This window comes from Macaca mulatta, chromosome 12 (genome assembly GCF_049350105.2).
Source record: "Macaca mulatta isolate MMU2019108-1 chromosome 12, T2T-MMU8v2.0, whole genome shotgun sequence".
Lineage (NCBI taxonomy): Eukaryota > Metazoa > Chordata > Mammalia > Primates > Cercopithecidae > Macaca > Macaca mulatta.
In genome coordinates this window covers 23,997,661-24,024,755 of record NC_133417.1, presented here as the reverse complement: position 1 = coordinate 24,024,755, position 27,095 = coordinate 23,997,661, and the positions used below count along the sequence as shown (strand labels likewise).

The 27,095-nt window shown below is 42.2% G+C and overlaps 1 pseudogene; it reads left to right on the top strand.

The window, feature by feature from the left end:
- The first annotated feature begins 3,091 nt into the window (after positions 1-3,091).
- Positions 3,092-3,207, top strand: LOC114671560 (U6 spliceosomal RNA; annotated as a pseudogene).
- The last annotated feature ends 23,888 nt before the right edge of the window (positions 3,208-27,095 follow it).

Here is a 27,095-nt window from a genome sequence, read left to right as displayed (position 1 = left end):
AACAATGAAAAGTTACCCAACCTCTTTAGTAATCAGAGAAATGCAAATTAAAACAACAATTAAGTACAACCACACACCTACCAGACTGGCTAACATTTACAGACAACCAGTACCATCTGTCCATGAAGCTGTGAAATGATGGTGACTCTTGTGCCTTGAGGATAAAGAGCAAATTTATGCAACAACTTTGGAAGAGTTTGGCAGGGTCTGGTAGAGTTATTCATAGATACACATGTACCCTGTGATCCAGCAATTCCTCTCCTAGGTGTATACCCCGAACGCATATAAAAGAATGTTCAGAGCAACATTGTTAGTAATTACTCCAACCTGAAAAACACCCTAATGGCCATCTAAAGGAGAATAGACAAAATGTTGCATATCCATATAAAGAGCTACTAGAAAGCCATGAAAACTAATAAACTGTTACTTCCAAAACAATGTGGTTAAATCTTACAACCATAATGATGCCTGAAAGAAATGAGACACAAAAGATCATGTTGGAGTACATTTATATAAGATTCAAAAACAGACAAAATCATAATATTTAGAAATATATAGATTTTATATGGGGATATATAGGTTATATGGAGAGAGGACATATATACAATTTATACATATATTTACTTAAAAGCAAATGTGTCATTTCCATGAAAGGATCAGGGTCAGCTTTTGTGGGTTGGGGAAGGTGCATGACTGGTAAGGACCCATGGGGTGGAGGGTCTGCTTCTGAGTGTTGACCATATTCTATTTCTTAAACAGGGAAGTAGTTCCATGGTAGTAATTATATGATACTTTGCTTTATTATTTTTCGTTATGCAGTTGCTTATGTTTTATGGGTTTCTCTGTGTTATATTTCATAATACTTTAAAACAAAACTTTCTTTAACAAAAGGAAGAACACCCATGTCACCCAATGGCTCAGCTGAATCAACCCCGCTTTTCACTCAGTGGGATGACAGTTGCAGCCACTCACTCTCACAGTGTCAACAGCAGTATCAGCTCCCATTAGTAAACACCTACTGTGTACCAGACACTTGCTGGTTCAGTTTGCAAATTCCTACCTACATGTCTGTAAAACACCTGCCATGTGCCTCTTCTCGTCTACCCAAGACATATCCATGGCCAGCAGTCTGTAGCTTGGTTGTCCACATTCCTTGCAGGGCTCACTGGCAAGATGAGCGTAGGAGCAAAGACAAGTCAGACCCTGAGAAGTCATTAATATGTAACTGGGAGACTTCCTCCCTTCCCACCTCCCTCCCTTCCTCCCTCCCTTCTTCCCTTCCTCCCTTCCTCCTTTCTTCCCTTTCTTCCTGTCTCCCTCCCTCCTCCCCGGAATGCCGTCTGGTAAACAGCCTGAGGATCCAGCCTTCTGGATATCAAGGAAAAGGCTGAAGGAGGTCCTGTGACAAATGGCATGTCTTTATGAAAACTTCCAGCTTTACAACCTTAGTAAGTTGATGGTCATTCCTGGGCCCTGATGGAATGCTGTGCCACTTTGATTCTTAGGTGAGCCGTAGCTGAGAGGCTTCAGATTTCTTCTTAAGAAATCATGTTCTTTTTCAAATAAACATTTTATGTGTTACTTTCCCTTTCTTGCCTCATCTAATAAAAGAGATCAAAAAAAGGCGGGCGAGGGGGGAGTGTCCCATTGGCCAGATAAGGCACAGCTAATAAATTATTGTTTCTGCTCAGCACATACCTTTTTTTTTTTTTTTTTTTTTTCCTATAAGTTGGCTATGAGCTGAAAAGCTGGGAGCCTCCCTGGTATGTATTAGGCATTCCATTTCCTAGCCTCTGGAAGCAGAGTGGCCATTCAGTCTAGGGAGAGACAAGCACCAGTGTACTCATCACTGCTACCTCCTGTCTTATGCTAGGAACCACCTTCTACCTGGACTGCTCCCAGTCCCATGCCCTGCACATTGCAAGCTCAAAGGACAGAGAAACAGCAGTGCCAACTTGTCATCTCTCCTTGCTTCTCCCTTATCTTTACCCTTATGAAAAAACAAATACCCCTGGACCTTGGTCTCCTTATCTTCAATACTCCAAGCAAAATACAAACTTTTTTTTTTTCTCACCTGGCACTATTTTCCCAGACTATTTGGGAAGAAACCCTGCATATGCCCAGGCACAACTGTCTCTAAATATAGTGATGTTCAGCCTTGATGGAAAATGGGAGGGTCTTCTTATAAAGTAGCCTATGATCCACCATCTCTTGCTATGTAAACCTACATAAATCAACTCAGGATTGGCATTCTATTTGCCTCTGACTCTTCTAAGAGTGCTGTGGCATGATGATTGAGAGGACAGACTTGGAAATCAGACCTTCTGGGTTTGAAATGAGGCTCTACCACTCACTTAGCTTAGTTGTGCCTTAGTTTTGTTATCTGTAAAATGTAGATAACAGTAGTACTCATCTCTTGGGCTTGTTGTGAGATTAAACAAGTTTACATTAAAAAGTGCCTGGTAGATAGTATTTCCTTATATGTAGATTAGCTCTTTGAAAAAAGAGCATGATAACTCAGTAAGTAGAATACCTTTTCTGAAGCTAAACTGCTTGTGTTTGAGTCTGCTCCTCCCTAGTTATGTAACCTTGGGCACATTTCTTAATCTCTCTGTGCTTTAGGTTCCTCATCTGTAAACTTAAAACTAAGTAAGAATATCCCCCCTCAAAGGATTGTTTGCAGGACCAGATGACATCTTATAGCTAAAGCACCTAAAACAATGCTAGGCAAACACAAAGTGCTAGGCAAGTTTTAATTGTCACTGATGTCATGCTCACAGTCCATGAGCTGCTGCTGGTCATACTGTTGAAAATAAGGCACATTCTAAATGTTCCAGGTACCATTATAGTGTGAACTAGTATTGTTTGAATGCTGTGCCCTACTGAATTCCACTGAATTTAAAGCAACAGATACCAGTTGAGCATATTCTTTCTAGAAAGCACTGTAGAGATTATAAGGTAGTAAGACACTCACTCCTCTGAAGGAGTTTATCTTCAATTCAAGCCAGTAGCACGTAAATTGTTGGATAGCAACAATTGCCAGTCAAGAAAACAATCCCATTTATAATAGCATCAAAAAGAATATCATACTGTGCTCACTTTGGCAGCACATATAAATGATAAAATAGAAATGATACAAAGAAGATTAGCATGGCTTCTGCGCAAGCATGACATGCAAATTTGTGAAGTGTTCCATTAAAAATTTTTTTTTAATTTAAAAAAGAATACAATACTTATGAATAAATTTAACTAAGGAAGTAAAAGATCTGAACCTTATATGAAAACCATAAAACACTGGTGAAATAAATAGAAAACTACACAAATAAATGGAAAGATATCTCATATTCATGAGTTAAAAGAATTAATATTGTTAAAATGGCCATACTATCCAAAGCAATATACAGATTTAATATAATCTCTATCAAAATTCCAATGGCATTTTTCACAGAAATATGAAAAACAATTCTAAAACTCATGTGGAACTACAAAACACCTTAAATAGTCAAAACAATCTTGAAAAAGAAAAACAAAGCTGGAGGCATCACATTTCCTGATTTCAAATTATATTCCAAAGTTAGAGTAATCAAAACACTATGGTACTGGCATAAAAACCAACATGTAGACCAATGGAACAGAACAGAGCACCCAGAAGTAAACCCATGCATATATGGTCAACTAATTTTAGACAAGGCCACCAAAAACATATAACGGGGAAAGAACAGTCTTTTCAATCAATGGCATTGGAAAAACTGGGTAGCTACGTGCAAAAGAATACAACTGGACCCTTATCTTGCACTACACACAAAATTCAACCTAAAATGAATAAAAGACCTGAACATAAGACCTGAAACCATAAAATCCTAGAAGAAAATGTAGTAAAAATCTCCTCGATATTGGCCTCAGCAGTGAATGTTTTTAGATATCATACAAAAAGCTCAGGCAATAAAAGCAAAAGAAAACAAGTGGATCTCATCAAACAAAAGTTTCTGCACATGAAAGAAAACAATTAATAAAATGAAAAGGTATCCTACAGATTGAGAGAAAATATTTGTAAACCATATATCTGATAAGGGGTTAATATTCAAAATATATAAGGAACTTCAACAACTCAATAGCAAACAAACAAACAAACAGATAACCTGAATTTAAAATAGACGAAGGACTTGTATAAACATTTTTCCAAAGAAGATGTAAAAATGACCAACAGGTACAAGAAAAGGTATTCAACACCATTAATCATCAGGGAAATGAAAATTGAAACCACAATGAAATTACCTCAAACCTGTTAGAATGGCTATTATCAAAAAGACAAAGATAAAAATTGTTGATGAGGATGTGGAGAAAAACGAAGCCTCCTACACTGTTGGTGGGAATCTAAACTGGTAGAGCCATTACAGAAAACTTTGAAAGTTCCTCAAAAACTAAAAATAGAACTACCATATGATCCAGCAACCTCTATGCTGGGTATGAACCAAAAGGAAATGAAATCAGCATCTCGTAAAGGCGTCTGTCTCCCGTGTTCACTGCAGCATTACTCACAAGAATCAAGATGTAGAAACACCCTACGTGCCGATTGATGAATGGCTGGATAAAGAAATTGTGGTGTCTATACAATGGAATATTATTCAGCATAAAAAAGGAGATACTGATACTGGCAACAACACGGATGAACCTGGAGGATAATATGCTAAGTGAAAGAAGCTGGATACAGAAAGAAAAATACTTCATGATCTCACTTGTATGTGGAGTCTAAAATAAAGTCAAAAATATAGAAAGAGAGAGTAGAACAGTGGTTACCAGTGGGGAGTAAATGGGGAGAAATAGATCAAATGATACAAAGTTATAGTTATATACGGATGAACAGGTCTAGGGATCTAATGTACAGCATGAGGACTATAGTTGACAATACTGTTTTGGATACTGAAAATTTGCTAAGATAGATTTTAGGTGCTCTTACCACACAAAAAACGAGGCAACCACAGAGGGTGATAGGTATGTTAATCTGCTTGACTGCAGTAATCATTTTACTGTATATATACGTATATCAGAACATTAAGTTGTGTACATAAAATATATAGAAGAGAGAAAGAGAGAGAGAGGAAGGAAGGAAGGAAGGAAGGAAGGAAGGAAGGAAGGAAGGAAGGAAGGAAGGAAGGAAGGAAGGAAGGAAGGAAAGAAGGAAGGAAGGAAAGAAGGAAGGAAATTGCCAAATTAATATCTGTGTATGTTACTTGTAGAAAGTGCTAGATACAAGAGAAACAAAATTCCTAATATCTGACAATGAGAATGGGTGTATCACACAGGGAATCTTATAGTAAGATGTTTCATTCAGCAAAATTCCCTATGTCCAAACAGAGCACTTAACACAGAGAATTCACTGAACAACAGGGACTCTATACTCTCCAACTTTATCTTCACTCAATACTACCAATATAAGCCTCAGGTTGTTTGCAGAGCTGTGGCAAACAAGTGGCAAGAGGCCTGCTTAAATATATAGTTTGTGGCCTTATAATACTTTTCCTAAGTGTAAAATGAAATGGCCACTCTAAGTGGGATTGCAAGCATGAGCTTAGTCGTATTAGCACTGGGCATGTGCTGACGGAGTTAATCAGCCTATTGGACAGGGCTCCGAAGGAGCAGCAGCATCCCTGCCACTCCCACCCCCACACCCCCATCTCAGTGGTTTCATTGCAAAAACTCTTTAGTGCATTGAGAAACCAAACAAACAAACAAATTAAAAACACATCAACGTTCTGACATCAGCTACCTGAAGCCACAGTTCATTATTTTTTAAAGTGCAAGCAGATCCTGTCCTACAAACGACTATACTTAGCACCGGCAGCCCCAGTGTTCAGACCTTCATTGCTTTTGCCATTAGAGCTTGCAGCTTATAAGAAATCTGCTGGCAGGGTTCCAAATTTCAGAAATGAAAAAAAAAAAACTGGACAGCAGAACCAGCTTAGGTAGCTGCATCAAGCACTTAGGCTGAGCCAACCTGTCTGCTGGTTGATGTCCACCTTCCTCCCTTAGCTTACGTTATGGATGAAATTGCATCTGTGGGCCTGGCCTGGCATCGTTATTCTATGGGAAAATGTGTGTTCTTAGTTCCAGACTTTTGAAAGCAGCCCATTCCAAGTTGGGAGCAAAAGAAAGGATTTTGTATTCATTACAATGTCTTCCCTGTATTCCTGCAACCATCTTCTCTCCGTTGGGGAACATCTGTGGTTTGACAAATATCGGAAAGAGCACACTGTCTCAGGATTCCTCCCAACAACTGCCTTACGGCCAGAAACAAATTTCTCACTGTTGCAAGGAGAGAAGTCAGCAAAGAATGGAGGACAGAGACGAAGGACACTCATCCAAAACTCAGTGGCAGCTTCTCCCCATCTGTGGCTCAGAAAAACAGTCAAAGCCAATTAATGTGTCCTCATCTCGAACCCTTCAAACAGGCTAGATAGAGACCCTGCAGAGAAAGGCCACAATTTTGAATGGAAGTGACTAGCAGCTTGGGCTCTGTGAATGCAAATTGCATTCCGTCTGGATCCAGCATCCCTCGGCAGATGGAATCAGCATTAGGTGTGATGTATTCGGCAAGAATCAACACTGTGGGTTTGGCCTCTTCTTTGAGCTATTGGGCAATAAGCCCAGAGTCAGTCTAGATGTGTTCTGACAATTTTGATACTCAGTGCTGTCACCAGTGTAGGCCATCACAGGCCACCCCATTATCACCTGCCCAAGTGAGATACAGGTTTGTGCCAGCTGGGAGGCAGGCAAGAAGCATGTCCAGTATGGTCTGATTTGCCATCATTATTTACTTGGGCAAATAGACACTTGGATTTCAAATACTGACGTGCCATGAAACGCAGAGCCCTGACATTTGAGGAAGGATTTTTTTTTCTTTTTTTTTTTCTTTTTGAAATGGAGTCTCGCTCTGTCACCAGGCTGGTATACAGAGGCACAATCTCAGCTCACTATAACCTCCACCTCCCAGGTTCATGCCATTCTCCAGCCTCTGCCTCCCAAGTAGTAGGGACTACAGGTGCATGCCACCACGCCCAGTTAATTTTTGTATTTTTTTAGTCGAGATGGGGTTTCACCATGTTGGCCAGGATGGTCTCAATCTCTTGACCTCATGATCCACCCACCTCAGCCTCCCAAAGTGCTGGGATTACAGGTGTGAGCCACCGCGCCCAGCCAGAGGGAAGTTTTTTTTTTTTTTTAAAGATCTCTAAGGGTTGGATGCAGTGAGTCACATCTGTAATCCCAACACTTTGGGAGGCTGAGGCGAGAGGATCACTTAAACCCAAGAGTTTGAGACCAGCCTGGGGCACACAGTGAGACCACATCAAATAAAATATAAAATAAAATAAAAAGACATGATGATGCTACCTGTTAGTTTTGCAAGTCTGCTGGGGATGATGAACCTACATATGTGGAACCCTGGGGGAGGATAAGCAACTGGTATGTCAATTGCTTCTAGAGGAAAAATAGAGAAACCCTTTTTTAAAAAAAAAATTTTACTTGAAGCTCGGGGATACATATGCAGAAGTGCAGGTTTGTTACATAGGTATACGTGTGCCATGGTGGTTTGCTGCACCTATTGACCCATCATCTAGGTTCCCTCCACTCACCCGCCACCCCCCAACAGGCCCCAGTGTGTGATGTTTCCCTCCCTGTGTCCATGTGTTCTCATTGTTCAACTCCCACTTAGGAGTGAGAACATGCGGTGTTTGGTTTTCTGTTCCTGTGCTAGTTTGCTAAGGATGATGGCTTCCACCTTCATCCATGTCCCTGCAAAGGACATGATCTCATTCCTTTTTATGGCTGCATAGTATTCCGTGGTGTATATGTGCCACATTTTCTTTATCCAGTCTATCATTGATGGGCATTTGGGTTGGTTCCATATTTTAGAGCAAACTCTTTACTAAGACATTCAAGACCCCTTCCAATTTGGCCTCATCCAACTTTCCAACCTTCCATCTACTATGTGTGGCAGATTGTATTTTCCAATGGCGGCCACTCCAATGTATTCACACACACACATACATACACACACACACACAATACATGGAAAATATATAGTGTATGTATATATCGCATATATAAAAAATATATTTCATCCCAAATGGTCTTATTACAATGTTCCTCACACTCTTCGCACTGAGAAGTGGATTTTGGGTTTCTGCTCCTTGAATCTGAGTGGGGGCTATGGCGTAGCGATGCTGTGTAACTTCCAAGGGTAGGTCAGCAAAAGGATACAGCTTCTTCCTGGTTTGCTCTTTTTGGGATCTACATCTCAGGAGCCCTGAGCTGGTACAAAAAACTGTAGTTGCCCTGAGGCTGCCATACTGGAGACATCATGCAGAGAGCCCTCACAGAGTTTTAGATATTCAAGGTGCCTCAGCTATTCAAATCCCCAGCTCTTTGAGTCTTCCCAGCTCAACCTCTGGGCAGATGAGAGAGCAAGGCTTCACACGATTACAGCCTTAGTCTTCAGGCCACACCGGTCGATGCCATACGAACCAGAATGAGCGGATCCTGTTGAGCCCTGTTCGAATTCCAGACTTATGAGCAAAACAAATGTGTTAATGTTTTAAGGCATCAAATTTTGTGATGGCTTGTTACACAGCCATAAATAATTGGAATACCACATGTCCCAACACTATACTCCAAGAATGGACCACTCACTGAACCCAAAACCTCCTGTTCATTTATTCCTTCCCCTCTGTCCTGCCCACACCACGAATGCCCCCTCTGCCTAAAATTCCTTTGCCCTCTCTATTTATTCACTTTCCATTCACGCATTCAACAAATGCTTGTGAAATACCTACAGTAGGGTCACTACAATGAATAAAACACTTTGTCTGCCCTCAGGAATCTCATAGTTTAGTCTCAGTAAGACAGATGCAAATTGCCAAACGGATGTGGCTGACTGTGTAGTGACAGAGTTACCACCAAATCATAGCTACCCCTCAAAGTCCATTTCAAATCCTACTGCCTCCAGAATGTCTTCCCTGTACATCTCAAATCATACTTTCTCTCTATATTGAGATATTCAGTGATGTGCTGAAGTTGCTTCATATCAGCTCATAAAAGCTAACTGTACTTATCTCTTCCCAATTCTGTGTTCAGTGACTTCACATTAGTAGCTTGAAATTAATCAATGTGGGAGTGTTTACACCGAGGAAATTGGCAGCCTATATTAGCACTTCCCCCGCTCCCCTCGGCTTTTCTTTTTGGAGTGCTGGTTTTTAAACACTGATCATTATGCCTCTGGAGATACCTCTCAGTTGGTATCCATCAGGGGTTAACTTTTGGGATAGATGCTGTTACACCAAAAAATAAATGAATCCTCTGGGAATAAAGCTGCTTTAGAAAATAATTGGATGTGTTGTTGGAAAGACGATAAGGACTTCCTAAAACATGTAGAGCAGTGCTGGCAGTGAGTCATTTGGCTCTGTTATGGACAGTTTGCTGGCTGCTGGATTTTCTTTCTTTCTTTCTTTTTTAAGAAGGATGTTGCAAAATTTTTACAAGCCTGCCAAGGTGGTTAGTAGATAAGCTTAAGCAACTCCTGGGGCTTCAGTAGTCAGGGGCGGTGGAGAAATCTACTTGCTGCCTCCTGGTGTCTGGCCGCTCGAGTAATAGACATGGGAATCACCTGTGCAACCCCTGCCTGCTCAGCTCTCACACCTGCTTCACCATCACACCTATAACAGGGATATGGGGTTTTTCCTTACAGAAGTTTCCTTAAATGGCAGATGATAACATTTTCTGGCTCCCATGGATTGAATTGTGGTTCCCTCCCTCAAAATATAAGTTGAAGTCCTAACCCCTGGTACCTGTAAATATGACCTTATTTGGAAATAGGGACTCTGCAGATATAATCAAGTTAAGATAAAATCATTAGGGTGGGTACTAATCCAATACGACTGGTGCCTTTATAAGAAGAAGAAGGGAGACGTTAAAGACATACATAAACAGGGGAAGTGTTATGTGAAGATAGACATGCCAAGTAAGTTGTTTTTTTTGTTTTGTTTTGTTTTTACAAAAACAGGCTGTGGGCTGGGTTTGGCACATGGGCTGTTGTTAGCCATCCCCGACCTAGATTCTTCCCCTTAAGTAATGAAGTGCTCATTTCCTCAATACACCGTCAATGGGAGGACTGGTGACTGCCAACTCTCAGTTGAGTCCCTCTTCAGTTTAGATGAAGAGAGCTGCTTCATCCAAAATCAGACACCCTCCTGAGGGCAGCCTGGATCCAATGACTGGCAGAGCCTTAACTGAGGACAATCCGAAGAAGCCATCCCCACTCCCAGTGAGATCAGCTGAGACCTTGGCTGTGATGTGGCCAATTCTGCCACTGCCTCTGCCTAATTCTTTCTTCATTCCTTACAAGGTGTTGTCCCAAAGACACTCCCCCAACAAACTTCATGCACGGAGCCCAGTGCCTAAAATAAAAATTTCAGAAGGAGAGGGAAAATAGAAGACAGCTAATATTTGAAGGAATAATTAATAAAGACATCCCCCCCAAAAAAGGAGGAAAAAACTAGAATGAAAGAGTCAGATAAATATTGCAAAGGATAATGAAAAGCTCACTATTTTGACATCAGCTGAGTGTATTACAACTCTACTGTAGCACGAACCACCTGCAATTAGTACAGATTCCATAAGGTAAGGGGTTCAGTCATCTCTGACTGTCCTGACTTCAGACACAAGCAGCAAGTTCAGGAGGCCCCAGGCTATCCACACTTCTCATTGACTGGCTACAAATTTTGAGGTTCCACAATACTCTCTGGTTCAATCATTTTTTAAAATGACTCACAGACCTGGAAAAGTGCTATACTTACGATTACAATTTTATTAAGCATACAGATCAGGAAGAGACTAATGAAAAGATGCATAGGATGAGGTCTGGGAGGGTCCTATACACAAAACGTACGTGACCTTTCCCTGTGGAATCAGGACACATCACCCTTCCAGCACAGTGTTCACCAACTGGTGAAGCTCCACTGAGCTTGGTGTCTAGTTTTTACTAGGGTTTCATCGCATAGGTATGATTGACTAAACCACTGGGCACATGATTGAACCGACTCTCCGGGCACAACTCCCCTTCCTGGAGGTCAGGCTGGCTCAAAATCCTACCTTGTGGCTGGTCTTTCTGGTGACCAGCCCCTATCTTGAAGCTATGTATGGGCCCACCAGGAGTCACCTGGTGACCATAACAAACCCACTGTTATCACCTAGGAAACTCCATGGGTTTTAGAAGCTCCATACCAAGAACCCAGGACAAAGACCAAATTATTTATTATTCTTGAGGTGGGAGAAGCACTTGAGGTCAGGAGTTCAAGATCGGCCTGGCCAATATGGTGAAACTTCGTCTCTATTAAAAATACAAAAATTAGCTGGGCATAGTATCATGCACCTGTAGTCCCAGCTACTCAGGAGGCTGAGACAGGAGAATAGCTTGAACCCAGGAGGCGGAGGTTGCAGTGAGCCAAGACCACACCACTGTACTCCAGCCTGTGTGACAGAGCAAGAGAGAAAGTTAAGATAGGAAAGAACCAGTTATCTACAAAGATCAAGAATCACCTTGATATCATACTTCTCATCAATACCACTAGAAAAAAGAAAACCTATGAGTAATATTTTCAAAATGTGGGAAGAAAATGACTTAAACCTTAGAATTTTCTCTATGTATATGCGCAGTATTCAAATAATACATCATTTTAAAAATAGTTCTGTGCCATTTTATCACATGTGTAGATTCATATAACACCACTGCTATCAAGATACAGAACTATTCCATTACCAGAAGATCCCTCTCATATTACCACTTTATAGTTACACCCACCCTCCTTCTACGTCCCAGCCCTAATCCCTGGCAGCCACCTGTCTGTCTTCTATCTCTATCATTTTGTCTTTTTAAGAATGCTGTACCACTGACCCTTGAACAAAGTGGTGCTTAGGGGCACCAACATCTCCTGCCCCCTACTCAGTTAAAAATCCATGTATAACTTTTGATTCCCCCAAAATTTAATGACTAATAGGCTACTATTGACCAAAAGCCTTACCAATAACGTAACAATCAACATGTACTTTTTACCTTATATGTTATATATACTATATGTATATGTTATTTACTATATTCTTACAATAAAGTAGCTAGAAAAAAAGAAACTGTTATTAAGAAAATCATAAGGGGGTGAGCGCAGTGGCTCACACTTGTTATCACAGCACTTTGGGAGGCCAAGGCAGGAGGATCACTTGAGGCCAGGACTTCGAGACCAGCCTGGGCAACATAGCAAGACCCCATTTCTACAAAAAGTAAAATAAGAAAATTAGCAGGGCATTGTGATGCATGACTGTGGTCATGGCTATTTGGGAGGCTGAGGTGAGAAGATCACTTGAGCCCAGCAGCTTGAGGCTTTAGTGAGCTATGATCACCTCACTATACTCCAGTCTGGGTGACAGAGCGAGACTCTCTCTCTCTAAAAAAAGAAAAGAAAAAGAAAATCCCATTTACTATTCATTAAGTGGAAGTGAATTACTATAAAGGTCTTCATCCTTGTGTTCAAGTTTTCAGTAGGCTGAAAAAAAGGAGAAAGAGGAAGGGTTGGTCTTGCTGTCTCGGAGTTGGCAGAAGTGGAAGAAAACCTGCGTGTAAGTGAACACACATAGTTCAAACCTGTGTTGTTCAAGGGATAACTGTATATGGAATAATATGGTATATGACCTTTTGAAGTTGTCTTTTTCACTCAACACAACATCCTTAAGATTTACTCAAGTTGTTGTGTGTATGAATAGCCCATTTTTTTCATTGCTGAAAATGAATGCTATGGATGTATCCCCATTTGTTTAATCTATTATTAATCTACTTCAACAGCTGTAAACCTATTGAAGGACATTTTGTTTGGTCTCAGTTTTTGGCTGTTACAAATAAAACTGCTGTGAACATTTGTGTACAGGTTTTTATGTGGACACGTCTTTTCATTTACTTGAGCACAATTGCTGGACCATATGGTAAATGTATGGTTAGTTTTATAAGAAATCGCTGAACTATATTCCAGTTACTATACCATTTTACATGCCTACCAGCAAATGTATTTCTGGTAGGTAGTTTCTTCATATCCTCACTAACATTTGGTATTGTCACTATGTTTTATTTCAGCTACTCTAATACATGTGTAATGACACCTCATCATGGTCTTAATTTGCATTTACCTAATGACTAGTGATGTTGAACATTTTTTCCTGTGCTCTTTTGCCATCCATATATCCTCCTTGATGTAATGTCTCTTCATGTATTTTGTTTATTTTCTAATCGAATTTAGAAATTTGTCTAGTTAAAACATCATTTATATTGAGGACACCATGAAGATATTTTTAGACATTCAAGCTCTTACTTGATTTACCATAAAAAAGATTCTCTTTCTAAAGACTCTTGAAGAAAATATTCCAGCAAGAAGAAAAATTAATTCAAAAACAAGCTATAAGAAATATGACAATGGAAGATGAATATAATTTAACAAGGTTTATTATTGAGTAAAACAGTGAAGTGCAAAAGAATAAATATATCCTTAAATTCTGGAGTGAGGGAGGCTTGAAGCTGGGGAAGATGCAATGGAAGGATTGTGGACTTGGATGTTGAATCCCCAGGAACTGGAGTTTAAATCCTAACTTCTTCTATTCACCAGCCATGCCACATTTTATGTACATGCAAGTCCCTGATGTGGTGCCTGGGGCATGGTGAACAAACATAAATTTTATTTGAGAAAACACATATAGTAGTCTCAACACTGTGGATGTCAGAGTAACTGGAGTTTCAACATAAATATGAAAGTAATAAATTTGCCTTCATTTAAATCCTCTAACCCAGGCCATCCTTTCCCTCCCTCCATCCTAGTGAGTACATAACAAGGAGGTCTGCCCAAAAAGGTACAGTATTTGTAAGAGATGAAGCTGGGGAAGAAGTGGATAGAATTATCTCTTTCAGACTTGCTTATTCAAGGAAGACTTCCTCCTGGAGACACTAACAGTTATGACTACCTTTGAAGGCTAAAGAAGAAGAAGCTGGAAGGGAACTAACATTACAGGTGGTTCTAGGTGCTCATGTACAGGTACATATTCTCCTTTCCTTTTCCAATGATCCTCTGGGTTCTACATTATGACCTTCTCTGCAGAGCATATGGATGGGTAAAGATGAGCCAGGCAGCAATTCACTGAATTTTCCTGATTGTGAGGAGGAACTACAACAATGTGCCTAATGATGGACCTCTAAAAAGATTTAATTTTTATCTTATAGACACTGGGAAGTTTTCTGGGGAGGGTCCCAATAGCTATATTGTCCAGGAATTGGTTTTAAACAAGGCAAGGAACTCATGGGGAGTTCCTCCCATGGGCTGCGTAAAGTTAGCTTGTCCTTATTACTCAGGAATGACACCCCTCTGCCTGATGATGAGGCTATTTTCTGGCCATATGAAAGGCCATCTGTTGAAAAAGACTGAAGTTCTACAGCAGTCTCAGCTCAGCAAGGTGAATACCTTCAGCTCTAGTCCTTTATCTTCCCCCTCACCTTTTTCTACTTTACTCTTGAACTGTCCGTTAGAAAAGTTTCCTAATTGGAAGTGCTCTTCAAAACTCCATTGATAACCAGGACAGGAATGTCTTGGCATTGTCACGGGTGTGTCAACAAAGGTATCTTGGGATAGGGAAAAAAGCACAGGTTTGGAGCAAGATCACTCTGGATTTGAAATCCAGCTCCGCCACCTTATCTCAGGTTCTTAATCTCGGTGACCCTCAGTTTCCTCATATGTAAACTAGGAGTAATGCCTACCTCAGAGAGAGGAGGTGAGAATTCTTTGAGATAAGGTATATAAAGCATAATAGCAGATGCAATGCATAATCCTTACTAAATAATGGTTTCTTTATTTTCCAAAAAGTGACAATGACTTCCCAAGGACAGGGAGAGGAGCTGGGTTACAATTAGGGGACCTCAAAGCAGACACAGATGAGACATGGTGTCTGCCACACCCAAAAGCCCTTTCTAATCAAGGTGTTCAGGAAAGCAGCTCTATGTGATTCTTTGGGCATGGGTGGGTGGTCATTGAATAAACTGGGTATGCACAAGGCTCATTTCTTAGCCTGGCCAAAGATCCTTGAGGCCTTCTACCCAACAAAGGATTAATAATGAGCCAAATCAAAATCTGAGCCAGGTTTCTAGAGCAGGAAATCAGCCAAAGCAGGAGACAAGTAGAGATGCCAAGTAACAGAGCCCATGTGAGCCATGAGAAAAAGACCAAATCCATCCTGAAAGACAGAAATCATCGCGAGAGCCACCCTGTTTCTTGACTAGCTTCCCAGATCCAAGAGCAGCTCAAGTGTTTCCTAGCCGTAAGTCCTTTTTCTCTCAGTTGGCTAGAATCAGTCTGTTTCTTGGAACCAAGGAACCTTGTGTATACATTCTGTAATATACCTTAATAAAAAAGAATGTGGCCGACCCTCCATATCCATGGGTTCCACATCTGTGGGTTCAATGAAGCAGACCAAAAATATTCAAAAAAAATAAAAATGAAAAACAAACAATGCAACAATAAAAAATACAAACTTAAAAAATACAATATAACAACTATTTACATAGCATTTATGTTGTATTACGCATTATACGTAATCTAGAAATGGTTTAAAGCAGGGGTCCCCAGCCCCAAGACCACAGACAGGCCTGTGGCCTGCTAGGAACCGGGCTGCACAGCGGGAGGTGAGCCAAGGGCAAGCAAGCGAGCGAGGGAAGCTTCATCTTCATTTACAGCCACTCCCGTTTGCTCACATTACCAACTGAGCTCTGCCTCCTGTCAGATCAGAAGCGGCATTAGATTCTCATAGGAGCATGAACCCTATTGTGAACTGTGCATGTGAGGGAACCAGGATGTGTGCTCCTTATGAGACTCTAATGCCTGATGATCTGTCACTGTCTCCCATCACCCTCAGGTGGGATGGACCATCTAGTTGCTGGAAAACAAGCTCAGGACTCCTACTGATTCTACTTTAGGATGAGTTGTATAATTACTTCGTTATCTATTACAATGTAATAATAATAGAAAAAAGTGCACAATAAATGTAATGCTCTTGAATCATTTCAAAACCATCTCCCCACTCTGGTGCATGGAAAAATTGTCTTTCATGAAACCAGTCCCTGGTGTCAAAAAAATTGGGGATCACTGATTTAAAGTATACAGAAGGATGTGCTTAGGTTAGAGACAAATATTACACCATTTATCTGAGGGACTTGAGCATCCTCAGATCTTGGTGTCTGAGGGAGGTCCTGGAAACAATCTCCCACAGATACCAAGAAATGACTATATAGACTTTGCTCTCCTCTTTGAGAAAAATGTGGGTACATTTTGGACTGAGCCATTACTAACTATCCACAGAGGTACATGAGAAAAATGACGTGAGACCATCTCAAACATCACCCAAAAGAAAACGTACTTCCAAAGAGCAATAATATGATTCACTTTATACAGAGACGCTGAGTGTTTACCAGGTTCTTTCTCTTCTACACAGCACGTGAATCTCCTTCCTAGTTCCTGGACTCCACCATGCAGTCTTGCTGGGGGGCAGGGCACAGCTAGTCACAACACAGAGATCTTTCTTCTTACCTTCTGGCATTGAGGGTGTGCACATGTGACTTCAGCTCAGCCAAGTGAAGGCTTCTATAAGGATTCTAAACCATAAATGAATGACAGATAAACATGAGTACATATCAATGATTGGCAGTGACAGCCATACATAGCAATGGTAACTGCATTGACTGCCAGGGGGAGGTTATGATGGGAAAAGGGACTCAGAAGCAATGGCTGGTAAGTGAGGGGTGTACAGAAGTCCATGAGGGATATAGATGGGGATGTTCAACAGTAGTGGGGCATATAGTAGGAGGTACTCAAGAGTAATGAGAGGTGTGGCTCACGCCTGTAATCTCAACACTTTGGGAGGCTGAGGCGAGTGGATCACGGGGTGAGGAGTTCGAGACAAGCCTAACCAACGTGGTGAAACCCCATCTCTATTAAAAATACAAAAATTAGTCAGGCGTGGTGGCGTGCGCCTGTAATCCCAGCTACTCAGGAGGCTGAGGCAGGAGAATCGCTTGAACTCAGGAAGTAGGGGTTGCAGTGAGCTAAGATCATGCCACTGTACTCCAGCCTGGGCAATAGAGCGAAACTCCGTCACACACACACACAAAATAGTAGTGTGAGTATATGGGGGGGTTCTCAGGAGCAGTGAGTATATGGGGGGTGCTCAGGAGCAGTGAGTATATGGGGGTGCTCAGGAGCAGTGGGGGTCATAGTGGGAGGATGTTCAGAGCTGTTAGGGGTACAGTGGTGTGGTTTTAGGAGTGGTCAGGGTACAATGGAGAGTGTTCAAATCAGTGCAGGGTACAGTGGCAGTGTTCAGAAGCAGTGAGGGAGGGGCATGCTCGAGACATGGGGGGTGTTCAGGAGCAGTGGGGGATACAAGGAGGTGTTTTCAGGAGTAGTCAGGGCACGGTGGAGGTGTTCGGGAACAGTGGGGGTGTTCAGGGACAGTGGTGGTTATGGCAGTGGGGTGTTCAGTAGTAGTGTGGGTTTGCAGTGGAGGGTGCTCAAGAGAAGTGGGAAGTACTCTGCGGGTTGTTTAGGAGCAACTGGAAGTACAGTGGGAGGTGATCAGGAGCAGGGTGGGGGCACAGCAGGACGTGATCAGAAGCAGCGGGTGGACACAGTGGGAGGTGATCAGGAGCTGGGGGGACCTAGTGGGGGTCTCTGGAGCAGTGGGGAGGACAGGGGGTTGTTCAGGAGCAGTGGGGTATAATGGGGGTGTTCAGAAGCAACAGGGGGTGTGGCAGGACAGTGGGGAGGGTGCTCCGGAGCAAGGAGGGAATGCAGTAAATTCTATTTGCTATAGCAATCACATTAATAGAGGCCTCAGACATATTATCTCTAATGCTTTCAACGGTTCTGCGTGATTTTCCAGCAGTGTGCTGGTCAACTGACTCCCAGAAAAACCCGAATTTGTAACGTTGTTGATTTTGCCATATAAATGTTCCACCATAGTGAATTTCAAACCATCCACATGACTTCACTGGAGCTTCCCATGTGATGCCACTAAATGTAGAGTTAGGAAGAGATTCTAACAATTGGCTGGGGTGAGCCGGCTCCAACCCTCCACTGTTTATTTCCCTGTAACAGATGATGTGTCAGAATCTCAAAGAATCTCCTTGGGATGGCTTCATTGGCAGAATATAAAACCCTGACTGCCTTTCCTTTAAAAAATAAGGAACACTTAATGTTGCACATAAAAAGAAGGCTGGAAGAATCTCACTTCCAAGACTCATTCATGTCACTCCCAATATTCATCTTCAAAACCTTAGTTCCTTCTCTCTTTTCTTCTGCCATCCCAGGGTGCCAGCTTAGCACTCCTAATAGAGACAGCTGTCTCCGTTCCAGGTACCTAGCCTAGAAAAGACAATATCCAACAAGAAGAAGAAAAGAGATAGTTTCTTCTTAGGTATCTTTTTAACAAAAAAGAAAATCAGATTTTAATACAGTTTTACCATCTCTGCATATTTCACTGGGCTCAGGGAGCACACATACCACGGCTCACACCCAGAGAAAGTGGGATTTTCTTTCTCTGCACAGAAAATATTCTTTGCTTGCATAGTTATTTTCACCAATGTCGCCTGACCTTCCAGCAGTATTTTAAATGTCCCTGGTCTCAGACACATGGAGACTTGTGGTATAAGGGGTAAGGAGACCTGCCACCTGCCACCTGTCCTTTTTATCACTAGCCACCACACGACTTCTCTCTCAATGCAGCCTCCACCTCCTGGGTTCATGTGATTCTCCTGCATCAGCCTCCTGAGTAGCTGGGATTACAGGTGTGTGCCGCCACCACACTTCGCTAATTTGTTTGTTTTTTTAGTAAAGACAGGGTTTTACCATGTTGACCAGAGTGGTCTCCAACTCCTGACCTCAAGTGATCCACCTGCCTTGGCCTCTCAAAGTACTGGGATTACAGGTGTGAGCCACCACGCCCAGTCAGGTATTACATTCTATGACTTCGTATTTCTGAACTTAAACCTCTCCTAGGATCTTAAAAAGTTAAGTCAGGATCATGGAAAGTGAAATAACGAATGTAATGCCCCCAGCCCAGTGTTAGAAGTTGACCAAATCTTACTTCCTTTCCTCTCTCTTCCCCTCCCTATCCTTCCCCAGTTCTGTTAAATATCCGCATTTTCTTTTTTTTTTTTCTTTTAAAGTACAAGAGTATAACAAAACAAAAAATAAGCCTTTCCTGAAAATATAATGCATTATGAAGGAGAATATGGCGCTTGTGAGCTGCGGAGGAAACCTCCGATCACCACTGACACTCTTTGCTTTCCTGCCTTTGCTTAACTGCTGGTTGCGACTGTTAATAAGGAAGCTCCAGAGAGTTGAGCTGCTTCCTTTGCTGCTAATGATAGAAATAACATCTCCAATTTGATGTGACAGGATTGCAGAGTGCCACCGGGCACGTGCGCCATTCTTGTCACTTCCAGGCTCCTAAAAACACTCCGTGACAATCGGCCTTGTCAGCAGATTCTACCTTGTCCCGTTTGTCAGGGTGGCCTGCCTGTGCATCCATCCATCGCCAACTCCGTGGCAGGCCTCTTCCTGGGCACTGCAAGGGAGACAACACTGACAACTGAATGTAAAAAGTCACGATTGAAGACAAGGCTTCTGGGATTGAGGCAGTGCCATAGTCACTTTGACACCCGGTGACCTTGGGCTTAGGAAACAGCTGCCATTGCCAAGTACCTACTACAAATGATTGTAAATATCCTCAATCACCATAAGCAAAGTTACAACCATCACACAGGTGTGAAGGCCCAGGGATGTTCCATGTGTGCCCACAGCCACCCTGCCAGCCCAGGACTGGATTCAGATCTGCCTCACAGTAAAGTCAACTCTCCATTGCTTTCCCAGTTTAATCCTAGCGTGAGACCTTGAGGGGAGAGATGAGTGTACCAAGAGCTTTATGGGGGTCATCAGCCAACAGTCAACTGGGGCACCACAGGAATGCATGAGGCATCTCAGGGAGAAGGTCCAGAGAGAAAAGCAGAAGCCCAAAGCCTGAAGATGGGATTTACTGGTCACAGGAGAAAGGATCTAGGGAATACAGATGAACTAGAAGAGAGGTGAGAAAGGCTCAGAGAAGAGAGTTATGGTCCACCCTTGTTTTGATATTTCAAATGAGGAGCGGGGGATGATGGAATGATTTGTCCACTATGGTCAAGTAGTTTCAGCTAAGTGCTAATTTCATGAACTTACAAACTGACATGCCTCCAGGGCCCAGGCAGGTGAGCATCACCAAAGGATGTAACTGGCAAAAAACAATAAGGAAGGGAGGGGACTGCAGAGAACCTCTACCTGTCCAAAAGGAGCATCCAGCACTCAAGTCCAGCTGACTTCAGCCAAGTCTCACAATTGTTTCAGAGGGAGCTGGAACTCTCTGTTTTTCTTTTTCTATTCTTTCTATTTTTTTCTTTGAGAAAGAGTCTTGCTCTGTCACCCAGGCTGGAGTGCAGTGGCATGATCTTGGCTCACTGCAACCTCCGCCTCCCAGGTTCAAGTGATTCTCCTGCCTCAGCCTCCCGAGTAGCTGGAATTACAAGTGCCCACCACTGCGCTTAGCTAATTTTTTTAGTAGAGATGGGGTTTCGCCATGTTGGGCAGGCCGGTCTCGAACTCCTGACCTCAGGTGATCTGCCTGCCTCGGCCTCCCAAAGTGTTGGGATTACAGGCGTGAGCCACCGCATCTGGCCTCTGAGTTTTTCATGTTCTGCCGACAAGGCAGTTCAATAGCTTGGAAGCAGCCTGCAGGCCACAAGTTTGCTGGCTCTGCCTTACCAGAAACCTTTGTACCCTCAGGAAATGTAAACACCAGCTCTAACATTGCACAGGTGCTGAGGAGTCCCAAGCCTAAGGCTAAACACTAGTTTTCCATATATACCTTTTAAATTAAAGTATGCATGTGCTGTTTCTGTATTGTGATCTGATTTGGCAAAGCAGAACTTTGTGTTGGAAGTAATGAGTGTTAAATCATGAGTCCACCAGAGAAAAATGGCACTAATGAGGGTGGATGTTAGGATGAAGGTCAAAGGCAACACTGCAATTGCAGGTTGGTGCCAAAGGCTGGAAATAGGGCATTTTGAACAACTTTGTGATCAAGGGGTTTGCCAGAAAGGACAAAACATAAGTAACAATCAGTACCATGTACAGTGGGACTTTCATTTTTTTTCTCTCTCACCTTTCTTTCTTAATAGGTGATGTTGGGGTAGAATAACAACTTGGCGCTTTTTGAACTAGTCAGAATTAAAACACACACACACACACACACACACACACACACACACACACACAGAAAACCACAACCTAATCTAAAGACAGTCGTCCCTTAGTAAGCCATGGGAGCATGATTAAAACCCTCAGCAAAATCAGCATAGAAGGGACATACCTCAATGTAATAAAAACCATGTATGACAAACCCACAGCCAACATAATACTGAATGGCAAAAAGTTGAAAGCATTCCCTCTGAGAACTGGAAGAAAACAAGGATGCCCACTTTCACCACTTCTATTCAACGTAGTACTGGAAGTCCTAGCCAGAGTGATCAGAGAAGAGAAAGAAATAAAGGGCATCCAAACCAGTAAAGAGGAAGTCAAACTGTTGCTGTTTGCTGATGATATGATTGCATACCTAGGAAACCCTAAAGACACCTCCAAAAAGCTCCCAGAACTGATAAATGAATTCAGTAAAGTTTCAGGATACAAAATTAATATACATGAATCAGCAGCTCTGCTATATATCAACAGAGAACAAGCTGAGAATCAAATCAAGAACTCAACCCCTTTTACAATAGGTGCAAAGAATAAAATAAAATAAAATAAAATAAATAAAATAAAATACTTAGGAGTATATCTAGCCAAGGAGGTGAAAGACCTCTACAAGGAAAACAATGAAACACTGCTGAAAGAAATCATAGACAAAACAAACAAATGGAAACACATCCCATGCTCACAGATAGGTAGAACCAATACTGTGAAAATGACCATACCACCAAAAGCAATCTACAAATCAATGCAATTCCCTTCAAAATGCCACCAGTGTTCTTCACAGAACTAGAAAAAACAATCCTAAGATTCACACGGAACCAAAAAAGAGCCTGCATAGCCAAAGCAAGATTAATCAAAAAGAACAAATCTGGAGATATAATATTACCTGATTTGAAAGTATACTATAAGGCCATAGTCACCAAAACAGCATGGTAGTGGCATAAAAATAGGCACATAGACCAATGGAACAGAATAGGGGCCCAGAAATAAACCCAAACACTTACAGCCAACTGATCTTTGACAAAGCAAACAAAAGCATAAAGTGGGGAAAGGACACCCTATTCAACAAATGGTGCTATGATAATTGGCTAGCCACATGTAGGAGAATGAAACTGGATCCTCATCTCTCACCTTATACAAAAATCAACTCAAGATGGTTCAAGGGCTTAAATCTAAGACCTGAAACTAAAAATTCTAGAAGATAACATTGGAAAAACCCTTACACATTGGCTTAGGCAAAGACTTCATGACCAAGAACCCAAAAGCAAATGCAACAAAAACAAAGATAAAAAGATAAATCAGTGGGACTTAATTAAACTAAAGAGCTTCTGTACTGCAAAAGGAACAGGCAGGAGAGTAAATAGACAACCTAAAGAGTGGGAGAAAATCTTCACAGTCTATACATTCAACAAGCTATACATTCAACAAAGGACTAATATCCAGAATGTACAAGGAGCTCAAACAAATTAGCAAGAAAAAACAATCCCATCAAAAAGTGGGCTAAGGATATGAATAGACAATTTTCAAAAGAAGATATACAAATAGCCAAGATACATGAAAAAATGCTCAAAATCACTAACGATCAGGAAAATGCAAATGATAACTACAATGTGACACCACCTCACTCCTGCAAGAATGGCCATAATAATAAAAAAAAAAATACTAGATATTGGTGTAGATGTGGTGAAAAGGGAACACTTCTGCACTGCTGATGGGAATGTAAACTAGTACAACCACTATGGAAAACAGGGTGGAGATTTTTTTTTAAAGAACTAAAAGTAGAACTACCATTTCATCCAGCAATCCCACTGCTGGGTATCCACCCAGAGGAAAAGAAGTCATTATACGAAAAAGATTCTCAAACATGCGTGTTTATAGCAGCACAATTTGTAACTGCAAAATATGGAACCAGACCAAATGCCCATTAATCAACAAGTGAATAAAGGAAATGTGGTATGATGTGTGTGTGTGTGCGCGCACACAATGGAATGCTACTAGGCCATAAAAGGAATAAATTAATGGCATTTGCAGCAACCTGGATGGAACTGGAGACTATTATTCTAAGTGAAGTAACTTACGAATGGAAAACCGAACATTGTGTGTTCTCACTCATAAGTGGTAGCTACACTATGAGGATGCAAAGGCATAACAATGCTACAATGGGCTTTGGGGACTTAGGGAAAAGGGTCAGTGGGGTGAGAGATAAAAGACTACAAACTGGGTTCAGTGTATACTACCATGGTGATGGGTACACCAAAATCTCACGAATCACCACTAAAGAACTTACTCATGTAATCAAATACCACCTGTTCCCCAAAAACCTATGGAAATAAAAAATTTAAAAATAAAAAATTAGAGACAAAAAAGACAGTATAAATATAATTCTAATAATAATAATAATAACAATAAGCTGTGGGGGAACTGGCTCTCTTATCTGAGGTGCTCTGAGGGAACTTTCATTTGGTATCGAGTATGTTTACAGGATACCATTGATCCCCATCAGTCAACAGGTGCAAGCAAAACAGATTAAAGGCAAATCTCCCTGCGTGTGTGCATGAGTTTTTGTGTGCTTATAGCACATTTCTCAAAGTCATCCTTACACTCTCTGTTTAGGGGGAAGGAAGATCCACTGCATGGCATCAGCTGCATCATTGGTTTGCAAGGAGAGCTCCACCCCCTCATTTAAATGGATCTGTGCCAGGTTCTTCTTGGTCACAGTTTCTGCCCACCTGCCTCCCCAGCTAGCATCCCTTGGCCAATGGAGTCCCATGGTCTGGGTCTTCTAATTCCATACTCTTGTATTTGATGTCACATTGCCTATGTTGCCTCAATCTTTTTACGCTTAACTCAGTTCTGAAACCTTGTGCCTAGAGACTTCCAGCACTCCACCTCTCTGGATCTGAAACCCTGCCTTACTTCTGGCAGTAGTACCCTCGCCTTCCCCACCTATCCCCAAACTGGCAAGCATCCTATGGTCAAGACTGATGACAGCCTTCCCTGATATTAAGACTTTCCAGAACTGCCTGCCTGCCAGGAAGCCTGCCTGCCTTCTGGCACATTCTTTTCCACAAGCCACAGTCCTCACGGCATGAGTTGCACCACTCATTGCCTGTTGCCCATTGGCTTGGCTTGGCCTTTGGAGTGTGTATACAACATATTTTGAAAAGCAGCACTTCAGAACCCAGGAAAAGAGACAGTTTGTGCCAGCTCCACCAGCAAGCTCCTCAGAAAATGACACCTAAGAAATATGAACACATCGGGAAAAAAGACTCATTCAGCCTGAAGAAGGGAATAAAAAAGAGATGGGCAACAGGAGATTCTCTTATCTGGGACCTTCGTTCCTGTTTGTTCTTTGGAATAGAGACCAGGCTTCCTTCAGCTGGGGCTTATCGAGCACCAGGCAAAGTAATAGGAACCAAGAGCAGAGACGACTGAGACATCTCTCCAGAGATGGCAGAGGGACAAGGAAGACGAACTTAGAGATGGCGCTGAGTGGGCCACTGTGTTAGGAGAGGTTCCACAGGAGGCAGCTTCTGCGGGTGGGAAGGAAAGATGAAAGAGGTACTCTTGAATTTGGCAGTTAGATAGATGGCCAGCCTTTGGCAGGTGAGTGACGCACACTGACCAGACTGATGGTGTGTAAAAATGACTATTGCATGTAGGAAAGAGTCTGGACTTGGAATCACTAGGGTGAGGCTTGACTTCCAGTCCTGTCACTTGTTTCCCCTACAACCTTAGGCAGACCTCTCAGCCTGTTAGAGCCTCAGTTCCTTGAGAATAAACAAGAATTAAGTAAAACCTGCCCTGGCAGCTGCTTCACAAGGTGGTAGTAAGAGCATTGTGAATGAGAAATTGCTGTTAAATGGGAAGTTGCCTGCCTTCCCTGTCATCCCTGAACAGTGCCCTAGCACACACTAGGGTGATTGAATCATCCTGCTTTGTCACTGGTTTCAGTAGTGACAGTCTCAGACCCCAGGAACCTCCTGAGTCCCAGACAAATGAGGACAATTGGTTAGTCTGGCACATGTTCTGACCAGAGGAGCTGTGAGGTCCCTGCTGGCCTGAACATCTTTTTTTTTTAAACATTTTCTAAGGTGTACAATGCAGTGGTTTTTATATATATTCACAAGGTTGTGTAACCATCACAAGTATCTGGTCCCATACATTCTCATCAACCCAAAAAGAAATTATTAGCAGTCAGTCCCAACTCTTTTTTTGCCACTCCCTGACAACCACTAATCCAATTTCTATCCCTATGGATTTACTTATGCTGAATTCTTACTCTAGTTTGAAAAGAAATTGACATCTGAAAACCTTGAATTGTGCCTCTTCTTTATCTCTGAGGTTGCTGATAAGTGAGGGTATTTTTTATGAACACCTTTCCCAAGCATCACCAGCCTCAATCCATCTCTTCACCTCCCTCAGGAATGGGTATGGCCACAGATGTGCCAGTGCACTTCTTCCCACACGCCCTGGTGTGAGGACGCCAACAAGTGGTGGTACATTGTAGCCAGCCAGGTCCAATTCATTTATTAGGATACTTCGCTTCTTTGTGTTACATTCACAGCAATGGACATGAATCAATTGTTAATAGGGAAAGTTTAATATTATTGCATAAGAAATATGGCTGTGCCACTCAGTAGGGAATCAATTTTCCAATCATGATGGAGAAGTTGGGAGATGAGATAAGACTGTAAACGATGCCTCTTTGATCGCCACTGTGAACAATACTGATCTTTCCACAGGAGCTGAAGAATGTGGTAGCTGGAGGGGAGTAGAGATGCCAAGCACTCAGGCCAGAGAAAGTGAGAGGTTTCTAGGTCAGAAGCCAACTTTCAAATGACTAAATCTTTCAGCCAGCATTCTCAAAAGCAAATTGGAGGAAAGCAAAATAGAATGAACCAAAGCCTTTTGTGGGATCCTTTGATAAAGGTTTGGTAATTAAAGTCGGCACTATGAGCAATGCTCAGGCCAGCAAAGCTGCTTCTCCTCCAGCCTTCCCAGCACAATACATGCCGACGCCCATGCTGCCGGGTGCACGGGCTCTTAAGTGGCATCAAGTCAAGGCTGCAGAAAACAGAGGAAGCCAAACAGACTAGAGTGGCCATGGACATGTGCTGAAGCAGCTTCCACATTTTTTCTAAACAAGACCTATCTTTCACTTCCTGAAAGGTTTAGGGATGAAAGAGGAAGTGGAGAGAAGTCCAGAGTGTTGAATAATTTTTCAGCAGAAAGAAGAGTTCATCTTTACTAGAAGAAACCCAAGCCAGAGGTTTAGAGAGCTATGAATAAACATCACCTGATTTCAGAGATGCAGGACAGGCACAGAAAAACTGGAGGCCCACGGGGAAGGACAGTGATCAACACAGCCAGGAGCTTAAAACCACTTGCGTAGTCTGGAGCGTATCTCTCTGAAAGTTAATGCCAAACCAGCAGACAGGATCAGGTAGGCAAGCTAAAGGCAGGACATACTGGAAGGAAAACAATCAAGGCTGTTAAACATTTCCCCACAACTGCACGTGGGTCTCCACTGGTAGATTTAGGGAGCCCAGAGCTGCCCCTGAGCTGCTGGAGCTGCAGCTGCTGCTCTTAATTCCGCCCTGCTGCTGTGGCAGGCAACAGATGGCTGCAAGATAAGGGAGGTACCCTTGAATTCGGAAGTTAGATGGCCAGTCTTTAGTGGGT